The sequence below is a fragment of the Schistocerca piceifrons genome, chromosome 2 (genome assembly GCF_021461385.2).
Source record: "Schistocerca piceifrons isolate TAMUIC-IGC-003096 chromosome 2, iqSchPice1.1, whole genome shotgun sequence".
In the NCBI taxonomy this organism is placed as follows: Eukaryota; Metazoa; Arthropoda; class Insecta; order Orthoptera; family Acrididae; genus Schistocerca; species Schistocerca piceifrons.
In genome coordinates, this window is record NC_060139.1 from 423,125,984 (window position 1) to 423,148,594 (window position 22,611).

Below are 22,611 nucleotides of genomic sequence, written 5' to 3' on the forward strand. Positions count from 1 at the left end.
AGCAGAGATTCAGCTAACTTCATTATATGAATTGGACATATTATACATCACTTGTCTCCTATGTTCCAGACGTTGCAGTTACCAAACATTTGTTGAGTCAGGTAAAAAGCGTAAAGTAGACCATCTTACATGTCCACGTATATACAGAGTGATACAAAACGATGTTTCAAAAATTTGAGGGAGTCTATAGAATGAAAGTTTAAACGTACGTGCATTAGAATGCTAAATAATGTTTCGACGCCCCAATGTACTTTCTACGCATTCCATATGCTAAATGAAACACAAGAATACTGTAATCCACATCTACATCTACATCTACATCTACATGGATACTCTGCAAATCGCATTTAACTGCCTGGCAGAGGGTTCATCGATCCACCTTTACAATTCTCTATTATTCCAATCTTGTACAGCACGCGGAAAGAATGAACACCTATATCTTTACGTATGAGCTCTGATTTCCCTTATTTTATAGTGGTGATCGTTTCTCCCGATGTAGGTCGGTGTCAACAAAATATTTTCCATTCGGAGGAGAAAGTTGGTGATTGGAATTTCTTGAGAAGTATAGTTTCTAAAACGTTTATGGACAGTAGAGTACAATCAAATACTGTAATCCGAATCTGTGGCTTCACCACTATATATTAAATGTTCAGTGTGTCAGCAGAAACTTCGTTACATAGTGGGCAAGGACGTACTACAATTTGTCTGATTCTCTGTAAGATTTCGCAATCCGCTCTGATTGTACCAAACGTTATATACATGCGTCCGGTAAGGTCAGATGCTGTTCCTATTGATACTGGGCACTGAAAGAGTTTTACAAAACACCAGAGAAAAAATCAAGGGAGGTGAAGTCAGGAGAGAGCACAGACAAAGAGACTAGACATTCGCTTCCAGTTACCCTATGTGTGAAATTCTCAGCGAGATACGTCCTGTCTCAAAGATCAATTTTCGCCGGAGAACCTTCGTTCTGAAACTACATACCAGTGCGCAATAGCAAAGCAATTTGCTCCAGAAGTTCAGGCAAGACATTGTTCAGAGAGTTCAAATACAATGCAAGATTCAACGCCTTGGTAAGACATGATGTCCAATAAGGCGATCTCCAAGAGTTCCAGTGCAGATGTTCACAGAGAATCTCGCCCGATCACCTGGTAACTCCTCGCATAGGTAACACGTAGATTTTCAACAGTCCAATGGTGGCTGTAGAAACATTACTTCAAATTAAAGGCTATATAGGATGTAAATACAGAAAGTTCAACACATCATCCCCCATAATCTCTCGAAATTTTCAAACTTGATTCTGTTACAACCTGTATTACGGAGAATAGGACCGAATGATGTAAGACCACAGATATTTATTCAGCAAACCGTCACCGTCAGCACTCTTTCAATCCGAGCACAATAGGATGCTTGCGTTTACTCTGAAACCTAAGAATGATATCTTTCCGTCCATATGATTTCTATGACGGATGAAGGTTGTTGTATTTTGTGTCACATTATTTAATACGAATCGTATTTTCAAGCATAAAGCATTTGACACTGTTTAAGCCAAACTTACTATTCAGGATAACGTTGTTAACGCGGGATCCCATCGATGAACTACTGATAGACAACAAGGACATCATCTCTGAAACTGACGAGTCAACTTGAAAAATAGCTATTTTGAAGTCTTGGTAAACATTTACTTCAGCGCGGGCAACGTAAGTACTATGAAATTCATGCTTTAAAGTACCATCTTCTGTGTAAATTTCATTAGCAGCTTCACAGTGTCACGTAGCTTGTTATATTGACGTGTCCTTAATGAAGAACGGCGGATGTTGTGCCTTGGACCTTGCGACGTGGAACTTTAAATTAATGGTCGTAATCACAGTTTACCCTCTATAAAAGCCTCTAGAAGTTAAGCTGTCTAACGAAGACTGATGACCCGTTCGGGTTCGTAAAACTTCATAGAAAGTAATAGTCGGTGATTTTTCTCTTCAATCAATGAAAACAATGTTTCACAGCTCCTAACTGGAGATGTAAACAGGAATTCGGTGGCAGAAGCTAATTTTACAATTCCAGTAACTACATAACGTTATTTTGTAAATCCTGTAGGATGATTAGATTCATCACACCTCAAACAAAGGCACTACCTTCGATACGTTTATGAAACATTCTGAAATCATTTAACTACGTCATCTGAAACATTCTCAGGTATGTATTTTCTACCCGCTTCAATTAATCGTCACGTGAGATATTGTATAATAGTCGGTGACGAACAAGCACCATTAGTTTCGTGAAAACATTTCACTTGATGTAGTCGATGACCGATTTTGGTATCCATTACTACTAGTCCTCCCACAAAAATTTAAATCAGTGTACTAAAGATTATTTTTCAGTGGGATGACATCAATACCGTAAGCAAGGTGACGAAATAGCAGTATTATTATAATGCTGCCGAGATTCACAGAATAAATTGGTGCGAATTTCTGACAACGCGGGCGAGTTTCACAAATTCATTTGGTAACCGTTACACTGAAACGTCCTTATATCGGGAATTAAGCACTACATTTACTATAGAAAGTAATAACACTAGTGTGCAAGTGTTGGACAAAAATATGGAAACGCAATACATTACCATGCCTAGTACGGCACAAGAAACCAGTTGGCATTCTAATCAGCTAACTGTGGTCACGGAATGAATAAGTACATGTCCTGTATGGTTTTCCAGGGAATTGTAGATCATTCTTCCTGATAAATAATGGCGCTCCCATCTACCGATGACGGAGGTTGATAACGATCGCGCACCCTTCTCTCCAAAGTAGACCACAAGGTCTCAATTATATTGAGACCTGGTCATTGTGGAGGCCTGGGCAGATGCGACAACCAATCCTCGTGCTCACAACAACAGTCCGGATGTGATCTGTGTGAAGATGTGCCTACTCACGTGGGAAAACACCATCACCGTTGGGGAACAAACACTGTACCATGAGATGGACCTAATCAACCAAACTGGCCACATAACCCTTGGCTGTAATACAACCTTACAAGGTAACCACGGGGCCAGCGGGATACCTCGATGTAGTTGATCAAGTTATCACCTAACTCCAGCCATGTTCCACTCTGCGGAAGTACACTCGTCCAGTAGTTGGAAACATTGATTGCTTCATAGTCCAGGTGTTATAGCTTCGGCACCACATTTTCTTGTTACGGGGATTTGCATCACTGGTAAGTAGTTTCTTAATTCCAGCTCACCCAGCAGTTCCCTGCTTACGCAGATCATTTCGTGTTATTTTGCTGTTACAGGGTTCGTGAGAGCGACGTTCAGTTGTCCAGTGACTTTGCCATCTGCCGCCCTTTTATTTTCCGCCACAGTCCTCTTCAATGATCTTATGTCATGATCACTTAGCATATACTTTCGTTGCGTTGTGAGTTAGCGGATGATACTTTTCAGTTTTCACTGTCTTCGAAATGGTGCCTCTCGCAACATAAAACTCTTCGGCTCTCTGGTTATGGAAGCACCTCATCATACGGGCGTCAACAATTTGCCCATATTTGAATTCACTTATCTCCAACATGATGCACTCACAGCTACACAGACACTGTCCTGACAACAACTGCCACTTGCAACGTATTGCGGACATACCACAGGTTCTGTTAGTGATCAAATACAACAGTGCAGCCTGCAGGTTTGACTAGTATCTGCGTTTATGTTGAAGCACGCATTTCTGGCGGTGTTTTTGTCAAAACTCCATATATCGTAATTTATCGTTGAGTGACAAGTATTTCAGTGGACTAATCATGTGAACCGTAATAATTTCTTTATTTACGCCCATTTCACAATACTGAAACATAATGAATTTTATTTGCGAGAAACAATGCGTGGGTGAATATCCTAAAATGGAGGCCAGTGCTAATCATATGTTAGTATCACCAATACCAGAGTAACACAATAATAGTTACTAACAATTTTGAGGAGCCATAAAACAATGATAAAAACTGTTAAATAAATAATTTTGATGATTTATGTATGCAGGTTTGAAGATACACTATTATGACGAATCACTCGTCCTACACGTGTAAAGTTGTTGTACTCTACTAATAAAAACAATATTCATGGTGTTGGGCACTGCTTTGGAGGCGGGAATACAGTGCGAGGGTTATTTCTAACGTCCTGTACACTGTGCATGTGCGACCTTTGCAGGGAGTGATCAGCGTTCCTGCATCAAAATCGAATGTTGACGGAAATTTACAACGCTGTGAGAGAGCTGTGTAGATACAGTGTAATGGATCGTAGCACAGTATCATGATGGTCTGCTCACTTCCTCGTTTCCGTGAAGATCGGGTAATCACTGAGGACAACGCAAGATGCACAAGGGGATCAACTACAACAGACTACACCTCTCAGGTTATTATTAATGACGTTTTCAGAGAAGATCGGCGACAAGCATCTGAGGAAATTTTATATGAGAGAAGAACGTATGTCACTTCAGTTTACTGAATCATAACTGAAAAATTAAAGATGAGAAAAGTTGCTGCCAGATGGATTCTGCATGATCTGAGTGAAGAGCAGAAAGCGGGTCGCAAAAGAAAAGTAGAAGAATTGCTATAGAAGAAGAAGAGTTTCTGAAACCGATCGTTGCATTTGATGAAACATAGATGCGAGATTTTGCACCAGAACAGAGGTTTCAGTAGTCACAATGGAAAAGTTTCGACTCACTGTGCCCGGTAAAATTCCACTGACAATAGTCAAAAGAGACACCGATGATCTTTGCATATCTTTCGGGTGCGTTTGAAGTGTTCAGTCTGTATTAGTTTTGTTGTTTACTGTAAAGGAGAGGAGAGGATGGAACACTGTTGTTAGGTATGAACTGCTCTCTACGGAAACTACCAAAGGGTTCGCCCAGTTTGATATCCCCATCGTAGAGAGAGATAACCTTTAACTGTGTCACATTCATCACTCAAGGCTAACCTGCAGCGACAGGCTAAGACATCCTAGCCAATGACACTGAAGCACAACGTCATCGAGAGCTGCATATTACAACCTCTTCAGTTCGTGCCAGCCAATTATCTCCACAATATATTCCTAAGCGGTATCTGCTGTGTTTCGCAAGGCTAACTGTAACAGCTTGAGTAAACAACTAAAGCTACAGAAGCTTGAAGTAATAAACTACGGAGAATTAAATTATGAAGTTTGTCCAGTATGGTTATTTTAGAGTCCGTGACTGTTAACTGAATGTAAATACATAAAACTGCAACCAGTCACTTTTTTGAATAACTATTTATTATTCCATTAATCTGTTTTCCAACCTTTTCAGGTTCATCTGGAAGTTACATACCTATATCTAGCATAATGCAGGGTGCTGGCTCTGTGACAAGGAGCTGCAACATGCTTTACTCTACCGCCATCAATAGTGTACATCTGTCGATATGGACGCAAAATTTTTAGTTTTTTATTCACTGTAATAGAACGGTTAGTGTCCGTCTGTCTGCTTCCATTTTGATGGCCAGATGGTACATCACTTCACACATTAATATACAATCTGTATGTAATTACACTGTGATATTGAAAATTTGCCAGCATCCAGCATGTGCAATACAACTGTTGCTTGTTACAAATATCTTAAGACAAAGCTATGACAAAGCCTACTTTGCTTAGAGATGTTATTTGTTCTTGATTGCATGTATTAAAGTTGATATATGGGCAAATACTTTAGTCAGAACAGGTGTTAATATCAGAGTACAAAATAAAACAAAACAAAAAATAAATGAATCGCTACAAGAACAAACTTAAAGTGATCTGGTGTCTTACTTATACTAGTATATTAATATTTGTGAGCGGATACTTTAATCAAGATGAATGCCCAGGAATAAAGTAATACAGGCTTATGGCTTTGCAATGAAATTCAGCTGTTTGTATTACCATGAACTTTATATTTAAATTCAAACAATAACAAAACTTCACATTCACTGCTGACGTAATTCTGTTCTTACATTAATGTCACTAAGGGTAAATTCCCTTCTTTTTTTGATAAATGTAATACGTATAAAAGTATTTGTAATGAACTAAAGCTGTTTGTATTACCATTAACTTTATAATTTAAACCAAGAACACAAATTCAAATGAACTGTTGACTTATTGTTGTGCTTACATTAACATGATCTGGAATATTAGTAAAGGCACTTTCTATTTATTTCAGCTAGAGGAAATATGTATAAAAGCTATACTATTTGCAAAGAACTATAGCTGTTTATGTGACAATGAGCTGTCAATTTAAAACAGGAACAAAATTTCAAATGAACTGCTAACTTATTTATGTTCTTACATCAACATGATCGGAAGTATTAGTAAAGACATGTTCCATTTATTTCAGCTAGAGGTAATGTGTATACAAGTACTGATTTTTCTTAACAGTAGAGGGCTTCAAAATTTAGAAATCTAGTAGACGTTTTATTGTGTGGTAGGATATTTAGGTTGTCACCAATGTAGTTAGGATGTGAAGAGAGGGATTGGGGAGGGCTGTAGGAGGTGGTGTAGGGTTAGTTGACTGATTACTCGTTTCAAGGTTAGAAAACTGGTTCATGGAATAATAAATAACTATTCAAAACAGTGGGGTGTTGTAATTTCATGTATTTGCATTCACTTAGGAGTCATTGGTTCCATAGTATCAGTAATGGATAAGCTTAATCTGTTGCTACCACGTCAGGTAATGAGAACAATGCGCGAATTTAGGCAATGTAAACTTAAACTAACGAAAACTGTCCTTGTAATAAGATTTAACAAGAAGTCTCGTTCAGAAAACCGTGGCTCCAAATTACATCAGAATAAAAATAATGACTCCAAGCATGTCTGCAACGATAGAAAAAGCACAATGTGAAATTGTTTGGTTAAAACTGAAATCAAATCTCTTTACGATAAGAAAGGTCTTCTCAATTAAAAGATATACAATATTCACTTAGAAGTAAGCCATGAACTTGTTGCTCAAGTATTCAAGCTCTTTCTGCACTATTACAATTTATATAACAACAGAGAACGTACTATCATCGCATATAGACATGAGAAAAAGATATGTGATCTGATTTCAGAGAATGCAGTTAAGTCCCCCAGTATCTTTTCTCAAATAGACTGAAACGATTTGACGAAGTGATAAATACTACAGAAATGTGCTTCAGCAGTAATGAATTAAAGCTGTTAAACAAAGGCCTCAACAACAGTATTACCCCCAAACTAAGTAAAAACAACATTAAAGACCTAAAACTTAGCACAGTCATTGCATGCATAGCAGCTAAACTAAAACACAATCAACAAAATGCTATAGCCCATGAAGCCAACAACATCATTATGAGAAATATTCACCAGAACAAAAGGTGCAATAGGATGAATAATGATCATAGGAAATATGTGACATAAGCAAGATACTTTCAAGCGAGAATGCCCTCATTTTCAAAGCAGACCAATGCAGCACATCTGTTGTCATATATGAATCAGATTACATTAATAAAACTTGTGAATTCTTCGGAAAAAATAATGTAAAAGCAATAGCGTATGAACTGACTCCAAAATTCCCAAACAAAATTAGAAAGTTACTTAAGAACTACAACTTCATGTTGGCATCAACAGAAGCAAAACGTTGTGTAGTGATGAACCCATCAGCACCAACATTGAGATCACAACCAAGATCTATAAACCAGAATGCCCGATATATCCCACTGTGAACACAATCAACAGTCCAAGCTATAAAATCACAGGGGAACTTAATGATGTTCCCCTAAGGCATATGTATTTGAAAATAACTTCTTCATCAGAAACAGTTTTGAGATTATTGGTAGTATTTTTACATTCAGGAAGATGGACTGGCCATGGGTAGTAGTCTTGCAGGCTTGTTAGCAGACATATATGTGAAAAATCTTGGAAACAACTGTTTTAGATCTAAAACCCAACTGAAAGGTAGGCTGCCTTATTACAAACGCTATTTAAATTACTCTCTCGTTCTGTTCAATGGAACAACCAAAGAGATAGAAAATCTAGTCAAATAACTTAATAAATTACACCACAAAATTCAGTTAACCATAGAACATGGAACACCAGAAGACATTATCTTCATATGAAAAACTCGAATGAAAATGATAAAAAAGCATTCTTCACTACAATGGTTATTGCTTCCTTAAAATCCCAATGGCCACAAATGAAACACAAAAAGAAACAGAAATTATTAAATCAGTTGCCTCCAGCAATGGGTACAAGCCTGCTATAATACATAAAGTAACCCACATAATTAAATCAAATCAACCACCTGCTGAACAACCACCCTAAAACAGGAAGACGACGATTAATAAGTCTGCCTTTCCTATGGACGATGTATCACTAAATTGCCAAATTCTTCAAGACATACAACATAAAAATTTGCTTCTTCACCAACAACAAAATACAAAATAGAATCACATACAGCAACAAAACCACCATACAACAGTATCGAATGTCAGGTGTATAGAAGGTCATTTGCAACTCATGCCCTAGATTCTAAATTGAATAAAATAGTAGAAGCTTCAGAATGAGATTTAAAGAACATACAGATGCACTCTGTCTATAAAAACTGAACAAATCCTGCTTTGCCTCACATCTTTCCCAACACAATCATTCTGTAGTGAACATAGAACGTACTCCATTTTGCCAACAAAGGCATGATCCTTGACCTTCTTATAGAAGCTGAAATGTTTGTCAACATAAATACAGCGTCTTACTACATACTCAATCACTAATATCAACTGAGAAACAAATTTTTCTTTCAGAACTTCGAAGAGCTACTTGTTTAGAACAAGTAATCAATTAACCAACCCTACACCACCTTCCAAACTCACTCCTAATTCCCTATCCTTCTCTTCACATTCTAACTACACTGGTGTAACCCTAAGTATCCTGGCACACAATAAAACCTCTACTGTGTTTCTAAATGCTGAAACCCTCTACTGTTAACATATATCAGTATTTTTATACACATTATCTCTAGCTGAAATAAACAGAACCTGTATTTATTATTATTGAAGATCATGTTAATGTAGGTAACAAAATAAGTCACCAGTTCATTAGCAATTTTGTTCTTGATTTAAATTTAAATCTCATGGTCATATAAACAGCTGCAGTCCATTTCAAAAAGTATAAGTTTTATAAATATTACCTCCACCTGAAATAAAGAGAATTTGCCTTTACTAATATTCCAGATCACGTTTATTTAAGCACAGAAATTAGTCAACAATTCATTTCAACTTCAGTTCTTGGTTTTAAATATAAACTGCATGGTCATACTAACTGGTTTAGATCATTAAAAATGCTATAAATTTTAAACATATCACATTTAGCTAAAAAAACACAATCTATCTTTACTAATATTCCAGATCCAGTTAATCAGTAGCTAAGGTAGAATATTCAAAATTTCTAGGTGTATGCATTGATGAGGGGTTTAACTGAAAAATAAAAAAACACACTGATGATCTGCTGAAATGTCTGAGTTCAGCTACTTATGCTATTAGAGTCATTGCAAATTTTGACGATATACATCTCAGTAAATTAGTTTACCAAGCCTATTTTCATTCTCTGCTTTCGTATGGCATCACATTCTGGGGTAGCTCATCACTGAATAAAAAAGTGTTCATTGCAGAAAAGCGTGTAATCGGAATAACTGCTGGAGGTCATCCATGATCATCCTGCAGGCACTTATTTATGGAGCTAGAGATCTTCACTGTAGCCTCACAATATATATATTCACTTATGAAATTTGTTATTAACAATCCGAATTAATTCAAAAGTAATAGCAGTGTACATGGCTACAACACTAGGAGAAAGGATGATCTTCACTACTCAAGGTTAAATCTAACTTTGGCTCAGAAGGGGGTAAATTATGCTGCCACAAAAGTCTTTGGTCACTTACCTAATAGCATCAAAAGTCTGACAGTTAGCCATATAGCATTTAAAAGGAAATTAAAAGATTTCTTAATGGCAACTCCATCTACTCATTAGATGAATTTTTGGATATAGTAAGTGGGTAATTTCCTCAACCCCCCCACAAAAAAAGGAAAATTACAGATATTAAGTGTCATGTTATTTAGTGTAATGTAATATCTTGTTATTTTGTGTAATGTAATATTTTGTATAGGCACCTTTTACTAACCTGACACGTTCTACATCATTAAGAAGTGTCGTATTCATGATCTATGGAACAAGTACTAATCTAATCTAATCTGTAAGAACAGAAATAAGTCAGCATATCATTTGAAACTTTGTTATTGTCTAAATTCTAGTATAAAGTTCATGGTCAAATAGACTGCTGCATTTCTTTGCAAATACTGTAGGACTGTATTATTTTAATCCTATTATATATTAATATACGAATAGAAATACGACACCAGATCACTTTAAGCTTGTTCTTGTAGTGATTCATTTATTTACTTTATTATGAGCTCTAACGTTAACGGCGGTTCTGATTAAAGTATTTGCCCATATATCGACATTAGTACATGCAATCAGAAAAAAATAACCTCTCTAAGCAAAGTAGGACTGTGTCATATCTTTGTGTCAAGATATTTGTAACATGTAACAGTAGTATGGCACATGCAGCATGTTGGCAAAATTTCGATATCGCAGTATAAATACATACAGACTGTATAAAAGTATGTGAAGTGACTTACCCACTGCTCATCAAAATGGAAGCAAACAGATGGACATTAACAGAAAAGCCGGCCGAAGTGACCGTGCGGTTCTAGGCGCTGCAGTCTGGAACCGCGAGACCGCTACGGTCGCAGGTTCGAATCCTGCCTCGGGCATGGACGTCTGTGATGTCCTTAGGTTAGTTAGGTTTAACGAGTTCTAAGTTCTAGGGGACTAATGACCACAGAAGTTGAGTCCCATAGTGCTCAGAGCCATTTGAACCATTTTGAACCATTAACAGAAAAAGCTATCCATATTGTTGCAATAAGTAAAATGCTAAGAGTTTTGCATTCCTATCGACAGTTAAATAATAACATGGCGATAGGTTAAAGCACATTCCATCTCCTAGTCACAGAGCCTGCACCCAGCATTATGATAGAAATATGCATTCAACTTCCAGAAAAACCATCTGAAGATGAACCTCAAAAGTTACGAAAACTGGCTAAAGGATTAATAAATGTATTGTTGTTGTTGTTGTTGTGGTCCTAAGTCCAGATACTGGTTTGAGGAAACCCTCCATTCTACTCTATCCTGTGCAAACTTCTTCCTCTCCAACTAACTGCTGCAACTCGACTTAGTGTATCTATCTCCTGGTCTCCCTCCAAGATCTTTACCCTCCCCATTGCACTCCAATTCTAAATTGGTAATCCCTTCATGCCTCAGAACATGTCCTACAAGGCGATCACTTCTTCTAGTCAAGGTGTGCCACAAAGTCCCTTCTCCCAAATTCTGTTCAGTGCCTCCTTATCAGTTACGTGATCAATCCATCTAATCATCAGAATTCTTCTTTAGCACCACATTTCGAAAGCTTCTATTCCCTTCTTGTCTAAACAATTCATCGTCAATATTTCACTTCCATATATAGCTTACTCCACACAATTACTTTCAGAAAAGACTTCCTGACACTTAAATTTACACTCGATGTTAACAAATATCTCTCCTTCACAAACGCTTTCCTTGCCATTGCCAGTCTACATTTTATATCTTCTCTACTTCGACCATCATCAGTTATTTTGCTTCCCAACTAGCAAAACTCATTTACTACTTTATTGTCGCATTTCGTAATCTAATGCACTCAGTATCACCTGATTCAAGCTGACTACATTGCATTACCCTCGTTTTGCTTTTGTTGATGTTTATATTATATCCTCCTTTCAAGACGCTGTCCAATCTGTACAACTGCTCTTCTAGGTCTCTTGCTGTCTCCAACAGAATTACAATGTCATTGGAAAATCTCAAAATGTTTATTTCTTCTCCATGATTTAAATTCCTACTCCAAATTTTTCTTTTGTTTCACGTACTACTTGCTCAATATACAGGTTGAATAACGTCAGGGATAGTCTACAAGCCTGTCTCACTCCCTTCCCAACCACTGCTTCCCTTCCATGCCCCTCGACTCTCATAACTGCCATCTGGTCTCTGTACAAATTGTAAGTGGCCTTTCGCTCCCTGTGTTCTACGCCTGCTACCTTCAGAATTTGAAAGAGGTTATTCAAGTCAACATTGTGAAAAGCTTTCCCTACGTCTACAAATGCTAGAAAAGTAGGTTTCCCTTTCCTTAATCTATCTTCTAAGATACGTCGTAGGGTCAGTATTGCCTCACGTGTTCCAACATTTCTACAGAATCCAAATTGATCTACCCCGAGGTCGGTTTCTACCAGTTTTGCCATCTGTCTGTAAGGATTTCGTGTTAGTATTTTGCAGCCATGACTTATTAAACTGATAGTTCGGTAATTTTCACACCATTCAACACCTTCTTTCTTTGGGATTGGAATTATGATATTCTTTTTGAAGTCTGAGAGTCTTTCGTCGGTCTCATATATCTTGCTAATCAGATGGTAGAGTTTTGTCGCGGCTGGCTCTCCCAAGGCTATAAGTAGTTCTAATCGAATGTTGTCTACTCCCAGAGCCTCGTTTCTTCTTAGGTATTTCAGTTCCCTGTCAAATTCTTTACCCAGTACCACATCTCCCACTTCATCTTCATCTACGTTCTCTTCCATTTCCATAATATTGTCCTTAAGTACGTCGACCTTATATAGACCCTCTATATACTCCTTCCACCTTTCTGCTTTCCATTCTTTGCTTCGAACTGGTTTTCTATGTGAGCTCTTGGTATTCATAGCAGTGGTTTTCTTTTCTCCAAATGCCTTTTTAATTTTCCTGGAGGCAATATCTATCTTACCCCTAATGATATATTCCTCTACACCCTTACATTTGTCCTCTAGCCATCCCTACTTATTCATTATGCACTTCCTGCCGGTCTCATTTTTGAGACGTTTGTAGCCTATTACTTTATGCCTGCTTCATTTACTGCATTTTTATATTTTCTTTTTTCATCAATTAAATTCAATATCTCTTCTGTTAAACAAGGATTTCTACTAGCCTTCATATTTTTACCTACTTGATCCTCTGCTGCCTTCACTATTTCATCTCTCAAAGCTACCTATTCTTCTTCGACTGTATTTTTTCCTCGTTCTTGTCTATCGTTCCCTAATGCACTCTCTGAAACATTCTACAACCTCTGGTTCTTTCATTTTATGCAGGTCCCATCTCCTTAAATTCCAAACTTTTTGCTGTTTCTTCAGTTTTAATCTACAGTTCATAACCAATAGATTGTGGTCAGAGTCCACATCTTCCCCTGAAAATGTGTTACAATTTAAAACCTGGTTCCTAAATCTCTGTCTTACCATTATATAATCTATCTGGACCTTCCAGAGTCTGCAGGCCTCTTCCACATACACAACCTTCTTGCATGATTCTTAAACCAAGTGTTAGCTATGATTAAGTTATTCTCTGTGCAAAATTCTACCAGGTGGCTTCCTCTTTCACTCCTTACCCCCAGTCCATATTCACCTACTACTTTTCCTTCTCTTCCTTTTCATACTATGGAATTCCGGTCCCCCATAACCATTAAATTTTCGTCTCCCTTCACTATCTGAATAATTTCTTTTATCTCATCATACATTTCTTCAATCTGTTCGTCATCTGTGGAGCTAGTTGGCATATAAACTTGTACTACTGTGGTAGGCGTGAGATTTGTGTCTATCTTGGCTACAATAATATATTCACTATGCTGTTCATAGTAGCCTCCCCGCTCTCCTATATTCTTATTCATTATTAAACCTACTCTTGCATTTGATTTTGTAATTATAACCCTGTCTTCACCTGAGCAGAAGTCTTGTTCCTCCTGCTACCGAACATGACTAATTCCCACTATATCTAACTGTAACCTATCCATTTCCCTTTTTTAATGTTCCACCCGATTAAGGGATCTGTTATTCCACGTGCCGATTCGTAGAATGCCAGTTTCGTTTTTCTTGAGTAGCCCCCTCCCAGAGATCCGTATGGGGGACGACGCCACCATTATTTATCCATGCAGTAAAGCTGCATGACCTTAGGAAAAATTACGGCTGTAGTTTCTCCTTGCTTTCAGCCGTTCGCAGTACCAGCACAGTAAGGCCGTTTTGATTAATGTTACAAGGCTAGATCAATCATCCAGACCATTGACCCTTTAACTACTGAAGAGGGTGCTACCTCTCTTCGAATCAAACGTTTGTCTGGCCTTTCAACGGATACCCCTCCGTTGTGGTTGCGCCTGCCGTACGTCTATCTGCATCGCTGAAGCAAGCAAGCCTCCCCATCAACGGCAAGGTCCACGTTTCATGACTACTCAAAAAAGTGACTGGTTGCAGATTTATGTATATACAGGAGACCCATATATTCTCGATGAACGATATGATGCTATAATTTATCTCTTATCAGTAAAGTAAAACAGTTTACGAACAGCAAATCGCTTTGTTGAACATGTAGGTATTATTCAGTATGTCATTCTTGTCTAGGTCAAAGTACCATTGCTTATGTTTATGGGAAATTATATTCAAAGGAAACTGCCTCAACTCTACGTTTCTAGCAAACAAAACATTCACAGCAGTTCTTCCAAATGGTTCAGATGGCTCTGACCACTATGAGACTTAACTTCTGAGGTCATCAGTCCCCTACACCTTAGAACTACTTAAGCCTAACTAACCTAAGGACATCGCACACATCCATGCCCGAGGAAGGTTTCGAACCTGCGACCGTAGCGGTCGCGCGGTTCCTGACTGTAGTGCCTAGAACCGCTAGCCACCTCGGCTGGCGCAGCTCTTCCAAATGAGTATTTTTTGCATGGTCAAATATATCACACGAAATTTTAACCTAAACTTGGTTTCGTTCAGCTACCATGTGTAGAATATTCCAAGAAATTTTCATTAGCTTTGAAGTACGTTGACCAAGCTACAGGAGGAATGGATCCCGTAGTTGCCATTACTGTACTGCATGGCATGAGATGTTACAATATCAAGCCTGTATCTTCCCTTTTTGATCTGTCCTTCATCTTGCAAACGATATAAGTACCAAGAGCTGATGGTACCATGGGTAGGTTTTTCCCTACCAGATTGTGTGTTTGTGCAGAGCTTACCTCTGTTCTACCACATTCTTTGTCAGCCGACTATAATTATTTGTAACTGGATAAAATACGTACTGTCAGGCAGAATCAGTGTCAAAATCGTGTATAGCCTGCAAAAACATTAAAGCAATTGTATTAGCTTGTCTATTTATTACGTCAGAAGTGCCATTGCAAATCCGTAGCCACGCATCCGAAGTAAATACTTCCAACTTGAAGTGAGTCGTAATGAGTGAGTGCTTACTACTCCAGATAGAGAGACGAGTTTAAATCGACTGAACTTGGGCTTCTTCTTCATTACAAGTAATTGTTCCATTCTTATTAGGTACTGTATTGTAATGTATCTTGTAAATTAACTAATTATTTATTTTTATTTCGTTAATGAGGTCAGTCTAGATTACATGTTTTAATAGTTCACACGCGATTTGTTTCAACTATTTATTGTATAACATTCACAATTCTGATGACGTCCAACGGCGCCGGAAGTAGTCACTGTGAAGTATAAAGAATAAAATTAACAATGGTGATTATTTTCGAACCATTAAAATATTCATTAAATAAATACATCTTATATTTTATTTTGATACACAGGGTGATTATAATTGAAGTTAAACATTCAAAGCGCTGTAGAAATAACACCACTGTTCAGAATGACGTCAAATTGCATTATCGGAGAAGGGGGAAAACGTATGACAGATGAAAAAAATAGCGTGAAAATTTATCAATAGATGGCGCTGTGTGTGTCAGAATACGTAAATGAAAACACCTGGCATGCGCACGACCGATCGAAGTTGGTATACACATGCCGGGTACACGGCTTTTCCTCCTTTCGCGTCTACGAAGTTCGCCATTACTGTCTCAGTGCATGATTGCGCTTTGCTTGGAAAGCTGTATTACAAGGACGACGACTTCACACGTCGCTCTGCAGAAGTTCCGGACACTGAAGGATTTGAAAACAGTCATTGGTCCGGTCTGGAGAAAATTATTCGGAAATTCGAAAAGACGGAAATTCTGAAAGATGGGTTCCTTTGGTATGCAATTTGGTAGAGGGAGGAAACGAATTGATTCGACGTCAGTGGACTCAACGGCCACAGAAGTGCAGGAGGAGACGAATGGAGGTGTGCAAACGTGTAGTGCACGGAGAATTGCCCGAACATTGGACATAACCGTGAGCAAGGTCCGTAAAATACTACGAAACATCCTTCTTTGCTGTCCACTCAAAATTAGTCATGTGCATGAGTTGTTTCCTGTTGACCTGTCAGAAAGAGAGACCTTTGGTTTAGAATTTCTTCCTCGCATGGAAGTGGGCAATGGTTGGCTCAGGAAGATTTGTGGACAGACCAAGCCCACTCCCATCTGACAGGATGCGTCAATACACAGAATTGTTGAATATGGGCAACGGAAAACCCACACGCGAATCAGCCATTACCATTTCATCCAGAAAAGGTCAGTTTGTGGTGAGATTTGACGGCATCATTTATCGTAGGGCCATATTTTTTCGAAAAGACGGGTGCTTCCGGTCGTGTTACCTGTACCGTCACTGGTAAGCGCTATGAGTGTCTTTTGCGCACCACGTCATTCCAGAACTGCAACAGCTTGGATGTGTGGATACGATCATTTTTATGCAAGATGGGGCACCCCTGCAAATTGCAAATCCAGTCAAGCAGCTGCTGAAGTGCCATTTCGGAAATGCTAGGATTATCAGCCGCCGTTTCCCTACAGCCTGGCCGCTACTTTCACCTGATCTTAATCCGTGTAACTTTTGGCTGTGGGGCTCTCTAAAAGATGTTGTGCTCAGGAACCGGATTGCGAACTTAGCTGCATTGAAGGCATGCATTGCGCAACACATTCTGAACCTGACCCCAGAAACACTTCGATCAATTGTGCAACATGCTGTTTCTCGATTTCGACTTGTTGCAGAAAACGGTGGACAGTATATTGATCATGTTTTGCGCCAGTCACTCGGGAATTAGTAATCCGATTTGATTTTTATTGATGCTTTTTATGCAGTTTATGGCCCCAAGACAATTAAAAACCGATTTTTCCCAGCCCATGTGATATGCCCTTGCCGTGGTGGCACACCTGTACACCCATGCACACTGAGTAGTACATTTTGTTTCAAGTCAAGCGTACACCTTAGGCACTATTGTATGATTCATTTGTCATTTGCACTCGACTACTATTAAATTATGATGTTTACAACACCATTTATTGCTGCATCTTGCAACTATTTATTTTTCTTCTGCCATACGTTTTCCCCCTCTCCGATAATATTCCGTTGCAATTTGACGTCATTCCGACCACTGGTGTTGTTTCTACAGCGGTTTCAAAGTTTAACTTTAATTACAATTACTCTGTATATTTTCCAGTGAATCCACTTGGAAAATATTTCCTCTTCGCAAACCTAAATATGATTTTTTTTACACATTTTGACGGACCGTGGATGATATTCTCTCTAATAAATGTCGACGTTATAACAAATGCGTACAAATGACTACGAGGTTAGTCGTACGACTGTCGCAGTGATCGCAATGCATTTTTATTAGTTACCTATATTATATCGTTTACCTCATGAAAAATAAGAATGTCTTCGTGTATCACGACGTATATTCTAAAATGGCTTAAAACCTCAGCTGTACGCTGATCCGGCCAATCAAGTGGAGTATCTGAAAAGAGTGTCGAAGTGTGATGGTGCATTATTGCGTCACCTAGACTCTTCCCTACCTTGAACGCACCGGTCAAAGATTCTTGACCACCCATGATAAAAACTATAGATTTATTTCAATGTGTAAACACTTTCCCCAAACTAAATAGCTCAAGAAAATAAATATTTTCTGTCTGTATCATTAGCTACAATAATTTTTTTTTTTAGCCTCCAGAAAGTATCCACCATTTTCCTTCAGAACAGCTAGCCCACCTCTTGGTATTCTGGAAATAAGATTTTTTTGTGTTTTCGCAGATACTACAGTGCAACACGTCCGCAAATTTTCCTATAGCTCTTCAAAATTAGATGATCTCAGTTTTCTGATCTTCCTATTAAGTTTATTCCATAAGAGCTCTCAATTTGGTTTAAGTTAGGTGACTGAGTTGGCCAAATCATATTTTGCATTTCCTCACATTTATCTGTTCTACTGACATAGCATCTGCACAATTTAGAAGCATCTTTGGGATCGTTGTCCTGCTACAGAGCAGACCCACGACCAATAACTCTCTTGCCAGATGGAGCTGCACTGTTTATCAATATCCTATGATATTCTTCATTCTTTAACGTTCTATTATATCTCACTAGATCATCGAGTTTATCACCACCAAAACATCCCCCCAACATGAGTGACCCCCCATCATTCTTTACAGTCGTGACAAAAAATAAAAACACAGCTACAGCCGTTGTTATGATTTTATTTTATTTTGTCGCTACCAGTTTGGACGCTTCATTGCGTCATCTTCAGGCTGTTTTGGTGTGGTAAAGGTTGATACGATCCCCATGCATAACCCATCAGTTGCCAGCATTACTGGATTCGCTGATAATGTGTCAGCACTCCAACCTGAAGATGACGTAATGAAGCGTCGAAACTGGTAGCAACAAAATAAAATAAAACCCCAAAGACGGCTGTAGGTGTTTTATTTTTTGTCACGATAGTAAACGGTTATCGTCCCAGAGACGTCCTGTTAAAATGATGGACATACAAAAATTCTTTACAGTTGGCTTCACAAACGGTCTCGATACACGATCTACGTAAGTCAACCACAAATATTGGACTATCGCTCCCAAATACTTCAAACTTACATTCATACGTGAATAACATGTCGCACAATTGCTGCACGCTCCAGGTTTTATGTTGCTGTGCCCATTGCGGTCTTTTCCCATTATTTTGTTGTGTATTAAAGTTTTTTTGGCCGATATGCATCTCTTTAAACTTCGTTCACGAAGACGGCGCTACTTTGTTGACACAAAGGCTGGAGCAGCTCGTATACCATTTACTTCACCGAGAATTTCAGGTGCGGTACGAGTTATCTGATGTTTGCTCGGTACACATATGAACTGATCTTCCCAGCATGATGTTATTCGAGATCTCTCAGACAGCGAAACACAATGGCACCATTTACCATAAACGGCTGCAATGTATAGACCTCTGTAGAATGGGCTACACCATTCTCTCTGCCGCCCGGAGTGGCCTTGTGGTTCTAGGCGCTACAGTGTGGAATCGCGAGACCGCTACGGTCGCAGGTTCGAATCCTGCCTCGGGCACAGATGTGTGTGATGACCTTAGGTTAGTTAGACCTCAAAAGTTGAGTCCCATAGTGCTCAGAGCCATTTTTTGAACCAATCTCTCTGTTGATACTGTCCGACTAGAACAGCTTTCCAGATGCAGAGCTACCTTTACACAACGTTTTCCAATTCCATCTCCTCTTTCCGCCGTGCTAAACTGAAGTGAAAAAAGTAATGGGATAGTACCACGTACACAAGTTATTAAAGGACAGTGCATTGGCGGAGCTGACATTTGTAGTGATGTGATTCATATGGAAAGGTTTCCGACATGATTACGGGCTCACGACGGGAATTAACAGACTTTGAACAAGGAATGGTGGTTGGAGCTAGACCCTTGGGACTTTCCATTTCGGAAATCGTAAGGGAATTCAATATTTCAATGGCCACAGTTTCAAGAGTGTCCTACAGAATACAGAATTTCTGACATCGCCTCCCACCACGGACAACGCAGTGGCCAACGACCTTCACTTAAGGACCAAGACCAGCGGAGCTTGCACAGATTTGTCAGTGCTAACAGACAAGCAACACTGCGTGAAATAACCGCAGAAAGCGATTTAGAACGTGCGAAGACCGTATCCGAGGACAATGCGGGGAAATTTGGCGTTAAATCCCTATGGCAGCAGACGACCGATGCGAGTGGCTTTGCTAACAGCCCAAGATCTCCTGCAGCACGTCTCCTGGGCTCGCGACCTTATCGATTGGACCCTAGACGACTTGAAAAACATGGCATTGTCAGATGAGTCGCGGTTTCACCTTCGTAAGAGCTAATGGTAGGGTTCGAGAGATCAGTTTGTAAGAGTCAAGGGTAGGGTTCGAGTGTTACGCAGACCCCAGAAAGCTGTGGTCCCAAGTTGTCAACAACGTAATGTGCCTTCATAATGGTGTGGGCTGTGTTTACACACAGATGGAGAGGGTCCTCTGGTCCAACTAAACATATCAGTGATCGGAAATGGTTATGTTCGGCTAACTGGAGAGCGTTTGCAGTGATTCCCAGGCTTCTTGTTCTCAAACAATGATGGATTGTTTGTGGATGACAATACTCCATGTCACTGGGCTCCAACTGTTCTCAATTGATATGAAGCACATTTTTGACAGTTCGAGCGAATAATTTGGCCACCCAGAGCGCTCGGCGTGAATCCGATCGAACATTAAGGGACATAATCGGGCGATCAGTTCGTGCTCAATATCTTGCACCGGCAACACTTTCGCAATTATGGACGGATGCAGCACGGCTCAGTATTTCTACAAGGCCCTTCCAACGATTTTTTGACTACATGCCACATCTCTTTGCTGCACTACACGGGAAAAATGAGGTCCGACACGATATTAGGTGGTATCCCATGAGCTTTTACATCTTAGTGTGAGGTAATATGAAATGAACCTGATCAGTTCACTCAGACGCACTGCTAGATGGACACAGCATACGTAACGTCTCCTGGCAAAACACATATTATATGTAGTAAAAAAAAAAAAGAAAAAATATTTGAACTGGGTGAGTGTAATTTTATTTCTGCATGAACAATGATTGTGAGAACTTTACGTAATAAAGAGAAACCATTATGTGTCACGTTTTATACTTGTACAGAATTGTGTATCTATTTTTTTAAAGATAATATCTGTGTCGCCGAGTACTGAAACCGCCACAGACGATACTTATTAAAAGTCAAAGATGTAAATGTGTTAAACCGAGTATAAATAGTAGTGACCAAGCATTAATTTCTCTGTCGTCTTTTTGGAGTTACGTCAGTAGGAAGAGCCAGTGGCGCTATATTATATGCTTGTCTTTTGCCAAGATTGAGAGAAGGACGCCATTAGGCATTGATTTGTAAAGGTGTGTAAGAATTTAATCTGTCTAAATGTTTTAAATAGAGTTATTTAGTGAAAAATTGCATTATGATTTGTAATGAGCTTGCCTGGTATTTTATCCCAACCTTTTAAGACATATTCAGCTATTTAAATATTATCCGTGGTGCAGAGCTGCGCTACGAACGAATGAGCCGCTGCCGCGGCGCATTCAAACTGCATTAAATAAAACCAATCATACCGCGAAGAAGCGGACAGGTAATAGTGAACTAAAATTATTTCTTTCAGATTTCGGGATTGCAGGGCAGAGCAGCTAATTTTAGGATGTGCTTTACAGGTGGATGCGGGCTGCGGATGATGTTATATTACTAACAGATAATTTACCTTCATGACATAAAAGAAATAGTGCTGTGCGTAGTTCTGGTCTGGCAAACATTATAGTAAAAACATTTTTTCTCTGATAATAGTCTCATGTTCTCGTGTTAGTCTTGGTACTTATTGGTGTTTTAATGTTAACAAAAATCCACTGCAAAATTTTGATGTTGAACAAACATTGCGTACTGTAACATCAGTATTGATAACGAAATAATTTTCAGTAGCCTTTTCAATAACTGTAAAGTACGAAAGATATCTTGAACTGTATAGCGGGTTACAGTAACGAAACAATGTTCCTATAATAGAAAGTCAGATCCAGAATAATAAGAACAGAATATATTTTGTTTTGTTGAAAATTAATGATCCAAAGGAAGTCACAGCGCAGCATTCCTAAAAAGGAATTTCAGGGCTCTTTTCGTAGCAACATATTTTATCTCATCAATTTATCAGTATGTTAGTTGTTACGCGAGCAATAACAAAGAGAGTAAATCATACTGTAAACTAATGCGATCTTGTTGCTACACAGACAGCTAAGGGAATGAGCTTGTTTAAATAGAGTCGTCTTACGTAAATACACGTCAGTTTTGTTGTGGTAACTCATTAGTACCCCACTTCGCGAACACCCAGTCAAATAATCAATAGCGGCGCTTAGTCTTCACATATTTATTCTTCTTTTACTGTCAGAACGGGGGTATGACAGAATATTCGAAAAGGAAGTCCCTGTTTTAGAAGCAGATCCATAATTGTGATAGATGACTCGTAGTGTACCTCCTGACAAGTTGTGTGTACTTGCGTAACTTCCATTTTCCGTCAGAGGCAGCATATTCGGAGAGCAGAAATGTTTTACTCTGTAAAACCAAATCCGGATACCTTGTCTTCTGTATCACGCCAGCTTTCTAGATCAATCACCGACAGTTGTGGAACCTACTGGAATGTCGAAGTGCGTTAACATCCGTTCGATGAGCGCTAGACGAGAGAGAGGACCCAATCGCAATTCGGCGAACGCCTGGCAGGTAGGCTACTGTGCGTGGCGAACGCGGCGCA